The sequence below is a fragment of the Symphalangus syndactylus genome, chromosome 1 (assembly GCF_028878055.3).
Source record: "Symphalangus syndactylus isolate Jambi chromosome 1, NHGRI_mSymSyn1-v2.1_pri, whole genome shotgun sequence".
NCBI classification, from domain to species: domain Eukaryota; kingdom Metazoa; phylum Chordata; class Mammalia; order Primates; family Hylobatidae; genus Symphalangus; species Symphalangus syndactylus.
The window spans coordinates 104,431,095-104,444,619 of NC_072423.2; the positions used below are offsets into that span (position 1 = coordinate 104,431,095).

Consider the following 13,525-nt stretch of genomic DNA (forward strand, 5'->3'; position numbering starts at 1 on the left):
TGCCATCCCTGCCCCTGTCACTAAAGCCACCTGACAAGTTCCGGGAGTGCCTGGTAGCTTTTGGAGGGGGGTACCCGGGAAGGGGCGTCGGGGACAGAAGATTGGGGACAGGTGCTTCGCGCCGCGGCCTGCCGGGAGGAGGCGCTGCGAAGACCCCCGCCTATGCCGGGCGCTTTCTGCTGCCCCCAGCGGAGGCGCCCGGGCCCCAGCCCCGGCCCCCCTAGCGGCTCCTCGGGAATGCTGGGAATGTGAGTCAGGGCCTCCGAGAGCGGGCGAGCTTGCCGGCCGGCCGGGTGGGGGCCCCGCCGAGCGCAGCGCCTGGCAGCGCCGCGCGAGCGCGCGTCTCGGGACTGCGGCGGGTGCCGCCCCCTCGGCCGCCGGCCCCGCCCGGCCCCGCGCCTGGCCCCGGCCCTCCGAGCAGTGTCCTCCTCCTTCCCTTCTTTCCTCCCTCCCGGTTCCCCGCCCCGCTTCTCCTTCTCTTCCTCCGCCTCCGGCTCCTGCTCGCTCGGTCTCCGGCTCCGGCGCCGGCTCCTGCTCCTCCTGGCCGCCCGGGGCCAAGGCGACGAGAGGTTGTAAAAATCCATGTGGGACGGCCCCGGGGCGAGCATCCGAAAGGTGAGACGCCGACGCCGGGGTCGGGGCCGCCTGGTGCCCGGCTCCCTCGGGGCGCCCGTGCCCGGGCATCCCTCGTGCCGGGTCCTCCTCGCTCGTGGGGAGCTGCAATGCGTTATCGTGGGGAGCCTAGAGGTGAACCATCCGCCTCCTCCGGGGCTTTCTCGGGCGCGGGGAGGGTTGGGGCGGCCTAAGGGAGGATTTGCCTTGATGTATAAACCCCCGGATTGGAACAAGTGCACGGTTTCCTCCGGCGCGCGGGCGCCGCTCGCTAGCCCCGGCGGCCCGGGCCACCTCCCGCAGTCCCTCTCCGGCAACCACCCTCACTGCCATCGCCTTTCTTCTCTCAGATCCTCCTCTTCTGCCCGGCGTCCCCTCTTGCCTCGAGGGGTGGGGTGTTCGCGGGGTCGGGGGTCTTGAGCAATCCCAAGCAGAACAAAGTGGAGAAAGGTGGAGCCCCAGCCCGGGGGTGGGGTGGCTGGCCGCCTGGGTGGGTTCAGAGGGGAGCATGTTTTAAAAAAAAACCCGTGTCAGGGAAAATGAAGCTCATTTACCGGGGAGGGCTAGGGGATGGTGTATGAAAAGGAATACGATGTGAAATTGAACTGAACGGCATTCCTTCTCTCCTCCTCCCTTTCTCCTAATTATACAAAAAAAGAATACTAACGAAGGTGTACCTAATTAAAAGAAATACCGTACGAGCCTTTGAAAGATCATCTTAAGACAGTGAAGATTAAGGGCTGCTTTGGTTCGGGGTAATAAAATAGCGCTCGTAAACTCTCCGTTCGGCCCTGCCTTATTTATTTTGTACTTAAGGGTCTCTGTTTTTGCCAGAGAGGGAGGGTCCGCTCTTTTAGGAGTGGATCGATTTTAGGCGGCTACCTGCCTTTCCTGTATGAAAGGCAATTTACTCCTCGAGCGGTGAATTGTCAGTTCCCTCTGTGATTGACAGCCACACCTGCCACTTACGTGGGTAGAATGGGGACCGGTGGAACCCAAAGAGCCAATCAATGCTCGGGAGAGGAGGGCAGCTCCCACTTGTCATGGTTAGTTTCCTGGTTGGCTCTTTAAATCAGTGATTTTACTTAACCATTGGTTTCCACCTGGTATGGGGATCCAGCTGTGAGAGGCAGACAAGCGGGAAGAAAACTCTTTGAAAATGGACTTTTAGAAGCAAGTATATTTGACCTGTGTTTCCTTGTCCTCCCCATCCCTTACCCACCACCTCCCTGATTATTAGTTGTAGTAGTTGCGGATGCCGAGGCCATTGGCTTAAAAATGAAAATGAATCTGTGTAAAGCAGGAATTGGGGGTGGGGGTGTTAGAATTGCCCACCTATTTCTCCAGAATTGCCATCTTTATAAGACACAACATGTACCATTCAGCTATCCGGGAAAAGGGTGTGGCACTTTGTCTCCTATGGTCACTCTTGTCCTTGTAAAGTCATATTGTTTCTCAGTATACAGTACTTGGGTCTTGGCTCTACTGGATGGATTTATAAGGTATTTTTGGAGCCAGCAAACGTTCTTTATGGGGAGTCACATGAATAGAAGGGATTCTTTTAGTTCTGACAGTTAACTCAACTTCTGGAAGTGAGGGCTGCCTTGTTCTCTTTTGCAGAATGTCAGTTAGGTGGTGGTGGGGTCAAGCCATTTTCTTTCCGGGGAGTAGTAGAGTTTGCCTTTTTCTCATGTAAGCCATCTTGTCTGTTTGCTTCTGTGCTTTAATAAAATACTTTTACAGTTTTGGCAGGGAGGGGTGTGGAAGGTGATGGTGTCATGGTTTTCACCAGCAAGACTTTCACGGGTGGATGAATCATGGGTGAAGGACCAGATCCTTCTCAACTCACTACTAGTGAAAGGCTGATTTTTCAACACCCTTCTCCCTGAATTCATTAGAAAAATTACTGATTGATCCAAAGAGCTGTCACTTTATAGAAGCTGTACCTGGATGTGAACATAATGCTGTGAATTAAGCATTTCATAAACAGACTGTGAGCCAGAATATACTGATTAGAATGGTTTTCATGTAGAAGCCGGGTTTGTCAAAGCAGTATTATTACTATTACTATCATCATCATTGTTATTGCATAGGCAAGCACTTTGTTGAGTACTTTATATGCATTATCTGTTTTAAACCTTTTGGAGCCCCTGTGAGGTAGGTACTATTCTTATGCCCAAATTATAGATGAGTAACTAGAAGGAATTCAGTATCTTGCCACAGTTTAGTATGAAAGCAAGAATCTGAGCCTGGGTTTGTCTTACCCAGAGCCCATGACCTTGGCCATGGCCTTGACTTCAAATTTTGGTTGTGTAGTCTGCATGTGTCCAGTCTGAAGTGTGGGTTCTCCCAGCATACGTAGAGCTAACCCTTTTAAGAGTCCACTGTGATTCTGACACAGCCTGTTTTATCAGCCTGTTTTGCCTTTGCACTTGAAGGCTGTGGCATGGGCCAATAGGCAAATTTAGTAACTTTGTTTATTATATATTTCCAGTAGAAACATAATAAAATATAAAAAATATAATGTATAGTAAAATAAAAATATTGGCTCAATAGAAATTTAGTTCCAAACTTGATGATGACTTAAAAGAAGGTAAAACAAAACAAAATTCACACTCTTCCATTTTTCTTGACACCTTAAATTTCTAATTGGAGTTTTAAATAGATCTTGGTTGAATAAATGCTCTTAACATCCCTCAGTTGTCTCCCCGCCAAGAGATTAGGGTTTCATTTTCTTTGCTATTTACAGAGACCCTTTTCCATTAGTGATTAGCTATAATGATATTTAAAATTATTCTTTTGTAATAGCATGACCCTCTTATTTTATTTTTTATTGTTTTTTGAAATGGAGTCTTGCTCTGTCACCCAGGCTGGAGTGCAGTGGTGTGATCTTGGCTCACTGCAATCTCTGCCTCCCGGGTTCAAGTGATTCTCCTGCCTCAGCCTCCCAAGTAGCTGGGATTACAGGTGCCCGTCACCACGCCTCTCTAATTTTTGTATTTTTAGTACAGACGGGGTTTCACCATGTTGGCCAGGCTGGTCTCGAACTCCTGACCTCAGGTGATCCTCCTGCCTTGGCCTCCCAAAGTGCTGGCATTACAGGTGTGAGCCACTGTGCCCGGCCCCTCTTGTTTTGTCATGTTGGAAAAGCTACAAGATATAAGCCTTATCAGTCTCTTCCCATTGGTGAAACTCAGTGGTGAAGGTTTGCCAAAACAGGTATCCTGAAAAATAAGGTGAATGGTATTGCAGTCCACAAATTTACCTAAAGAGTCTTTGACTTCAGTTAGGTTGACTTTTGTGCAATCTGCATTTGCTTGTTTTACTAGGACATCCTCTAGCCTTTTTTTTTTTTTTTTTTAAATCCGCTAACCAGCTAACATTTTGGCTGGTCCATGGGGCACTTACTTGCCAGCCAAGAGTTTCAGTTTCAGCAATGTTTACACTATTCCTTTATAGTTTATTGTGATTTTCTTAGTTTAGAAAGATAGGATGAATGGAAAACACAGAAAAGCACCAATATTCATGGTAATGTAGATCTCATAAATTTAAAATAGTTGATCCAAAGGTAGAACTCACTGGATGTACAAAACATGGAGATTCTTCAGCCTCTTCCTTTTATGTGAAGAAAAGGGACAAAATGAATGAAGATATAAGACATGCTAACATATATCAAATGATAAGATATATTAGTCAGCTTTGGCAGTGTAACAAAACTCCCTGACTTACAGCAACAGGTATTTATTTTCACACTCATGGGTCTTCAGGTTGACCGTGATTTGGCTGGTATAAGTTGGGCTCCTTGGGGTGGCTGTGCAGAGGCTGTGGGTTGGGTTCCAGTCTCCTCCACATGTGTCCTGGGGCCCAGGCTGAAGGGATGGCAGCTACTTGGGGCATGCTCTTCTCCTGGCAGATCACTGGACCCAAGAGGCAAACTGCACGAGCAAATGTCACTTTCACTAATAACCTGTTTTGGACAAAGCACTATTTCAGACAACACTTGTGTGTAAAAGTAGACTCTGTTCACAGTAAGGGAGCGAATATTTGATGAACTATCTTCCAGATTCCAACAGCAAGTAAAAATTATGGTTAGCGGATTTTCTAATTTTTTCTTTTTCTTGGGGAATGCAATTTTCATCCCCTCACTCCCATTGCTAGCTGTGTGACATATAAACCTTGTCCTTAACTTCTGCATTTCAGGAATATACTGTGTTTGATTTTAGAGGGCTGGCTATAAAGCAGGTTTGTGTATACACATGAATTACTTAAATTATTAAGGCACTATTTATTAGAACCTACTGTGTTCCAAGAGACAATGTTCGGTGCAGTGGTGAACACAGTTTTTACCTGATGTGGGTCCTGCCACCATGAAACTTATCATTAGGAATAGGTGTAAGGAAGGACTTCTTGGATGCAATGGCATTTTCCTGGACCTTAAAGCAGGGAGAGAGTTGGAGATGCAGATAGAGCAATGGATACCATAAAAATGTAGGGGCACACGTGGATATAATGAGTTATTCCACTTGGCCAGAGAGTAAGAAAGGTGAATAACAACAACAATAATAATTATAACAGTAGTATTTCTAGCTTAACTTCTACTGGGCAGTTAACTATGTGTTAGGCACTATGCTTAGCACTTTCCATAAGATATTTAATATTGGGTAGGCATTGCTGGTTGCCTACCCAACATTCATTTTCTCCTTTCTAACTACAAGAACCCCAATTTTGTTTGAGATGGAAATAAGCCCACCTCACCTTCCCAAGACTCCCTTGGATTTAGAGTGGCCATGAGAGTCGGGTCTGATAATGGCATAGGTGGAAGCTGTTGGGTGGAGGCTTTCCTGAAAATGTAGTGAGTGGGACACACCTGGCTGGTATACTCCAAGAATTTTTCAGCTCTTTTAGCTTCTTGCTGCTGAGATCATTGGTGCAATGCCTGGAGGGGCAGCAGCCAACTACAACAATGAAGATAAAGCCATGGCTTTTGTTTTTTTTTTGTTTGTTTGCTTTTGAGACAGGGCCTCACTCTGTTACCCAGGCTGGAGTGCAGTGGCACCGATCTCAGCTCACTGCAGTCTTGACTTCCCGGGCTCAGGTGATTCTCCCACCTCAGTCTTCCCAGTAGCTGGAACTATAGGTGTGCACTACCATGCCTGGCTGATTTTTGTATACTTTTGTAAAGATGGGATTTCCCCATGTTGCCCAGGCTGGTCTTGAACTCCCGAGCTCAAGTGATCTGCCTGCCTTGGCCTCCCAAAGTGCTGGGATTACAGGTGTGAGCCACCATGCCCAGCCAAAATCATATCTTACAAATGGCAAAGCTGGAGTCTGGAAGGATCTTGGTCTTGGTGACATTGTTCATTCATAGTACCAGCCTAGACTGCCTTCCCCTGTAGTTCTTATTTCATAAAACTAAAAAGCTCTTTACTTGTAAGCCACTACTTATTACTTGCAGCCGCACATACTCCTCACTGATACATACCTTCTCAAGAAAACCTTCAAAGTAGATGCTATCACCTATTTTGCAGGTGAGAACATTAAAACTTAGAGGGGTTAAGGACTTGCCCAACCAGTAAGTAGAAGTGTTGGGGGTTCAAAACAATGTCATTTTGACTTTCAGGATCATCATCTTGCCTCTGGCTGCGCAGGACAAGTACCGTAGTGGAGATAATGTTGAAAAATTAGGCTGGAGTTAGATTTAGGAGGCACCTGGATTCCTGGTTGAAATATTTGAGTTTGATTTCATGGGCTAGTGAGTATAAAGCCATTGAAAAAGACAGAGACCAGAGGTTGGGAGACCACTGAGGCTTGACTGCATGACATACATGATTTAGTGCGAGTGAAGGTGGAGGGGAAACTGGGCATGAAACAGAGCTGGGGACATGAGAAGATAATGGAATTGAGTGAACCCAAATCATAGTTGCCGTTAACCTATAATCATCTGAGAACAAAATTAAAGTCTCCTGAAGGCTAGTATTCACTTCTACTGATGGCTTCCCATTTGCCCAGAAGTAGGGAATGAGTAATGTAGAGAATTGCTAATGGGATATGAATCACTATTTCATGCTGTGGGGTGGGGTCTTCTACTCATCGTCGATACCGTTTATTGAGCCCTTGATGACCTTGTATTAAATGACTTTGGTCTGGGTCTGGCTCCACTGTGCCAGTTAAAGGTAGCAGAGATGAAGGGTAAGGTCAGAAGGTGCTGCAGTGGTACATTAGATTCTGTCCATGGACTTATTTCTGCTAAACATTCTAGACCTTCCTTGAGGGGGTAGACTGGGGTTGCTTTAACTGTCTGTGTCTCCTTTTTTTCTTCTCTTTACTTTTCAAATCTGTAAAATAAAGGATTTGGTTTACATTCATAGTTTTCAAATGTTTTTCAGCTATTAAAACTTTTTGTTTCCTAAATAAAAATTTATCTGGACCCTCAGTATATTTATAGAAAACAGAGCTGTTCTGGAAATTTAGGGTCCAGATTTATGTTGTATGAAGTGTCTTTATGTTGAGGCCACTGCTCTAAAATGACACCTACCCACCCTTCCTCATCCAGGATTATGTGAATCTTATAGCTGTTCAGATGTTTTATTTGTGCATCATCTTTAACAAATCCCTTTGTTATTCCACAGGTTGTGTCTTAATATCATCTGTGTTAGAGACTGTTAATGTTCCCCATACCCACTTTTTCTTTCCTTCCAGGCATATGTTGGAGGTGGCTTGCATCACTTCCATGCTAGAATATTTGATTTCCAGTGTGAGAGCACTCAGTGCCCTCTTCTACTGCAATGATTATGGAAATGTGTGTTGAGATGGAGCCCTTCATCTGCCTGGGCCATTCAGTCACTAAATGAACATAGCTTCCAGTCAACTGGAGTTGGACATATAGACCAAGAAGTAAACTTTGGTTGTTCTGAGCCATGAAGATTTTGTGATTTTTGGTTTCTGCAGCACTTTTCTGCTTATCTTTACTGATACATCATCTTTGAGCACATCTGCTAAACTTTATGTAACTTACTATTTGGGTGCCTTCTGGATTAACCTGAAGCCTGGCCAGCTTGTCCTTACTTTGTAGTTAGGAAAAGAGTGGGCTGTCATCTACATCTGCTGTCCGTGCTTGTCTCTGTACTAATAGATTCTTTGAATTGAAATCTTTATGCTCAATAACATTTGTTTTCATGTTTAAAAAGTGCCTGAAGACATATTGTATAGTGCACCTCACTGTTCTTTAAAAAATTAAAATAAAAAGTCTTTATGCCATGTCGCTTTTTTTTTTTTTTTTTGTATTTTTAGTAGAGACGGGATTTTACCATGTTAGCCAGGATGGTCTTGATCTCGTGACCCCATGATCCGCCCGCCTCAGCCTCCCAAAGTGCTGGGATTACAGGCGTGAGCCACCACGCCAGGCCGCCATGTTGCTTTTTTAAGTATAGAATCTCTGTGGCTTAGAGAGGAATAATGACTATCAGTTACCATAACAATGGCTGTTATTAATTAAGTAGTGATTGATTTATGAAGTATTTATTGAGTATCTACTTTGCGTTAGGCACTGGGGGTACAGAGATGAACCACAGATAGTTCCTTACTACTTGGAGCTAATACTCCAGTTGGAAGTGATGGATACGTTTGCTCTGTATATGAAGAGCACCATTTATTGAGCATTTACTATGTGATAGGCACTGTGCTAGGTGCTTTATATTGATCATTTCATATTACCTATACAGGTAAAAGTAGTATCCCATTTTATAGGTGAGGAAACTGAGACTCAAAGAATTTGATAAGTTCCGTGAAGGCAGGAGCTTTGCCTTTGGCTGTATCCCTAGTGCCTAGATGTTCTGTAAGTATTTGTTAAATGATTGAAGGAACAGAAAAACTTGCTCAGAGTTAATGCTGTGGCAGAACCAGAATTTGAATCCACCTCTGCCTTACTCTCAAGGCTGCTAAATTATCACTAGAGAAAGTAGAAACAATGAGTGACCCCACAATTGCAAGAGAAACAACCACCAAGCCTTAACCAGTGTAAATGCCAAAAGCACCAGGAGCTCTAAGCTGTCTCACTTTCACAGCCAGGGCCGAGCCTTCTTTGTGATTTTCTGCTCATTTTTTCAGCTGGGGAAGTCCAAGGCCACTACCTCACTGACTTAATTGTTAATATAATTGGTTACCCTTCTCTTGGGCCAGTTCATCTGCTACTCCAGCCTAATTTCTTCAGCACTTGGCTGGCCAGTTCCCAGGGCGTGCCTCAAGTTCTGCTCTTAACCTCTTGGGCATTACTTCTCCACTTACATCTTCCAGATTTGTTGCTTTGAAGTTGCACTTCCTCTGTTCTTGAACTCATGTTGACTCTGCCAAGCAGAGTTCGCTTGGTCGGATCCCAGGAATCTCTAGTTGCTAGCGCCTAATCGGCACTCAACAAAATTAAAAAGAGAGATAGCGCGTGTGCATGGAAGAAGAGAAGAAAATAAATAAAGTCAGGAAGAACTTTCAGGAAGGAACTAAGTGATTATTTTTTCCTGGAAGTCAATGATGAGATTATAGCCCCACTGGATGAAGAGTTGGAAGGGCATCTCTGACATATACCTGAAAACCAAAGGCCAGCTGCAATGTTCATAGATACCTTATACCAGCAACTTAGTTTTGCTGTGGTTTATTCTTCAGAGTCTACATTTTGCTCACTTAATTATCCTGTGTGAGTGTGTGTGTGTATGTGTGTGTGTGTGTGGTCTGATAGCATTAGTTCTCTTTTCCTGTCTTAATACTTTCCACCCCAAAAGTAGTTGTCATTCTGTGATTTCAGGGCATGAATGAGTTGCAGGCAGCAAAGTGCATTTACCCTAAATGCATTAGGAGCAAACTATTAATTCAAGGCAACTTCTTAGTGGGTCAGAAGACAAGAGCTTGAATGGGAATTGAGCAATGTGACTGTTCTTTAAGAATATGCTCAGATCCTTATGCAAACCTTGAAAGATTTCTGTTAAATGGTATGACTAATTACAGAAAGAAAGAGCAGGGTTTCATATAAGAAATTGAACCTAGTTGTGCACCGTGGTTACCAGTTCTTATGTGGCGTATTTCTCTGTAATAAGATGGGTGTGGTCAGGAGTTCATCCTCTATGGGCCTGAGGTGATTGAAGGTGGGTTTGGGGTCTGGGAGCTGCTCTGGCAGTGAGAGTTGAGCAGCTCTGCCAGATGTGAGGTTAGGGTGGTCCCATGATCACTGGTTATTTTCTCAGTGATACTGATGGGCATCAAATTCCTACCAAGATGTCTTTCTTGTGCCTGGCTTGAGGCAGATTAGCCATGCTCCGTTTTGCCAGGCAGCTCCAGCTGTCATCACCTCGAGGGGCAGCCGTGGTTCAAGGGGCGGGTTCTGAGAGGAGCAGGGTTGTTGACTCTTTTTTTACATTCACGTCTCAGGAGAGGATTTTTGATGTCTTTTCTTGCCTTCTGGTGATGTGTGTTTTTCCTTCCCTTCTAAAGCTGTAACATTCCCTCCTCCCCCTTCTTTGTTTCGCATTTTGACCCTTTATTCGTATGGTTCCTGAAGCCTCTCCTTGACAGGAAGCAGGAGGTTGGGTAGTGAGTGGGATAACAGCGTGGCATTCATATGGGCTCGTTCAAAATAGGTCCTGTTTGATGCTGGGTGGATACAAAAGCACCTGGGTCTTAGTGGCTGCTGTTCATCAGGCTTGTGAGCGTGGAGCAGTCAGTGTGGGCACGCAAGGGGAATTCTTCACCTTTTTTGTTAAAGCTGAGAAATAACTCTCTTTTTATACATGGGCTTTGAATGCATTCATGGGCCACCTTGAATTCACAACATGAATAGTTGCTTAGAATAACTTCAGAGCAGATTCTTTTGGATACAGAGACATAGAACTGACCTGGGGTCACAAGCCCTAAGTTCCCTTTCTGGCTTTGCCACTAGCTTTCTCCTTATTTAGGATCTCTGTTTCTCTATCATCTAGTCCAATTTGCTTCAAAGGCACTCTTCTAGATCTATTATATATACAGTTTCTTCATGCAGAGGTTCAACTAAGTAATTATTATTTTATTAGTTATTTTAACCTGGAAAACAGGAATGGCTGGTGTTCTTTCATAATAGACATTAGTAACAAAGAATTAAGCCATTCTGTTATGTAGTCATCATAAGAGTGTATGCTTGCTTTGTGCCAGTCTTCTTCTGGGAATAGGGTGTATATGTGTTGGCGGACCATAATAGAGCAGATAATTTTGTAGGGGAGTTCAGTGATTGTAGTATCCAGTGGAGTACGAAACAAGTAAGCAGGCAATAATGGATGCTCTTGGGGGAACATCCAGGCTGTCATGGAAGACTTAGGAGAGTCATGGATGAAGAATGAAGGAAGGCTTCCTGAAGAAAGTAGCACCTAAAGTGTCACTGAAGGGTAAATGGAATTAGCCAGAGGAGAGAGGATTTGAAGGTACAAATAACAGGGGGAATAGCATGCACTAGGTGCAAAGGTAAGCGAGAGAATGGGCGATTCAGGGTTCACGGAGGTAAAGGTAGGTAGAACTGTAGAGCTGGAGTTTAGCTTGGCTCAGGATGAGGGATGGTGAGAGGAGCCAGAGAGTGTGACAGGGCATAAGACCCTGTGAGCCATTGAGGAGATGGGACTCAAGCTTAAACCTTCAAGAGATTTCAAGTAGGGGACGGATATGATCAAAGACTCTGAATTCTCTTTATTCTCCTATTTCACTGTCATGGCAATAATTACCTACTTTTGATGCTTGTGGGAGTGTGGGGCTTGATATTGGGAAGAGAGGGTGGCAAGATGACCTGGAGAACAATAGAAAGATTGATTATTATGGCTTTGGGACTCCTAGCAATGTCCATTCTGATTCATTGACCAAACACAATTTATGCAGCCTTAATAATTTTGAAAGACCATTTTCCAGGTGAAGAAAAATATCGTCTGGTAAAAGATCTGCAGTGGGACTCCACATCACTTGTTGGTTTTGAGACTCTTTCCAAATACCACCTAGGACAAAGTTCATTTCAGTAAATTTTAATCAGAGCACAGAGAGTACACATTGTGTTTCAAAATCTTTGTACTTAACAGGCAGAATGCAACTGACTTCGTTAGATTAATCGAGGGAAATACTTGGAGTAATTCATAGTGTACAGCTTCTGAAAGTGGTCTGAGAAAGTTCATGAATGGAAATAGTTTCATTATTCCTTGAAATGTACAAGATTGGGAGTTATGGGCTAGAACACTATTCAATACCCCATGCATAGTGACTGCCTCTGACTTTACTTTGATATGATTTACACTTTTGTACATTATACAGTAACACTGTTAAATTGCCTTTCATACATTAATCTTCTGTGCTGTAGCTTATGAACCACCATTCTGAGCTACTGTATCATGACCTTACCTGCCGACAAGTAGTTTTAGTTCATCAGCATCACCATATTTGTACAACAGAGTTTGTGCAATCACCTGAATATTTCTTGAATTTTGTCATTAATTTATAAGTGAAAAATGGAAAACTGTAGGCAATAATATAGGAAGAAGTATTTAGTTCATAATGTAATTGAGCCAAACATTGAAACCATTAGGCATGCCCAATATGGCTAGTGGTTAGCTTTAGTCAGATTCTTTGAACTTAAGTTGGCCAACTATTTATAGTTGTGAGTGAAGTTAAAGGCTATGTGTGTATGAAATGTTGGAAAAAAGCTTTAGGGATTATATTAAAGAGCAAGATGGAATTTGAGATTTTATCATTTATTTGTTTTGGGGAACAGAGCTTCCCTTTTTAACATGTTAAGTCAAGGTAAGTTTTGTTTGTTCAGCTTTTTAGAAAGTACATATTCAGAAAGGTGTTTTCTACAAAAGCAAGAGATAGAAATTGGATTTCTCATCAGTCTTATTTACGAGTCCACCTGAGTATGTAACCTAATCCTTTGGTTTGCTAGTCAGAATAGGTGATTATTGTGATAAAATCTCTGTGTATTTTGGCAAACAATTAATGAGAAATCAAAGCAAAATAAAATGGTATTTGGCAAAGGATTCATCTCAATGGGAATTTCATGATCCCATGGTTTCATTTGTTAAAATGATGCACTGTGGAACTAGAAAAAGACTAAATGAATCCTAGTTTTTGCCATAAACCTTAGGAGGGTACATTTGTAGCCGAAGAGAGAAAGGGATACAGATAAAATTTACCAGATCAAAGTTGTTTACAACTGACCCCACAGCCCTCTAATTCCCTAGGTCAGGAGGGAATGGTGGTTATCTGTCTGTCCAGGGGGTCTGCTTGCTATCTGGGGAGCTTATCTAACTTTTTTTGTGGGCTCAGCCCACCTCTAGGCAAAAGATTGAGTTGGATACAAAATTCCAGTTCTTTCTAATACCTCCTGTGGTTGGTTGAATGATGAGTGCTAAGTCATGAGAGATGTTATTTAAATAGAAGATGGGAAAGAATTGGCTCTTAGAATTTTTTAGTCTCTTCCTGAAACTGAGAGATGTAGTTTATCTTCTATAAAAAAGGTGGATAATTGCTAGACCAGAAATTCAAGAAGATCATATTAAGTATCTACTATGAGTCAGGCACTGTGCTAAGCACTTTGAAGAATTATCTCATTTAATCTTCACAATGACTTCATGATCTAAGTATTATTTTTATTGATGAGGAAAGTAATGTTTAGAGAAATTAAGAAACTTGCCTTGGTGTCTTAGTTGACTTTCGCACAGAAGCAGACCCTGAGACAAGTAGTTACTTGGGACATACAGGGATCACTAGTGAGTGAATGAGGATATGAGACAGGGAAGTGAAGGCAGCCAACAGATGGGGCATTGTTAAGCGAGTTGTGCAATGGCAACTAGTGTTTAATCCCATAAGGAAATTGTAGAGATAGTGTAAAACACCTGCCTTAGGGTATTTTTACACAAAGGCT

At 43.5% G+C, this 13,525-nt stretch overlaps 1 protein-coding gene across 7 annotated transcripts in view; it reads left to right on the forward strand.

The window, feature by feature from the left end:
- The first annotated feature begins 396 nt into the window (after positions 1 to 396).
- Positions 397 to 13,525, forward strand: part of ERC2 (ELKS/RAB6-interacting/CAST family member 2) — a 980,330-nt gene continuing 967,201 nt past the window's right edge. For 5 of the 7 annotated variants that reach the window (XM_063645319.1, XM_055273720.2, XM_055273741.2 and 2 more), the window contains exon 1: positions 398 to 615. The gene's annotated coding sequence lies outside the window, so the exon portion shown is untranslated. Of the gene's footprint in view, positions 616 to 13,525 lie in introns of all 7 variants that reach the window. The other 2 variants (XM_063645317.1, XM_063645323.1) reach the window with 1 other exon arrangement.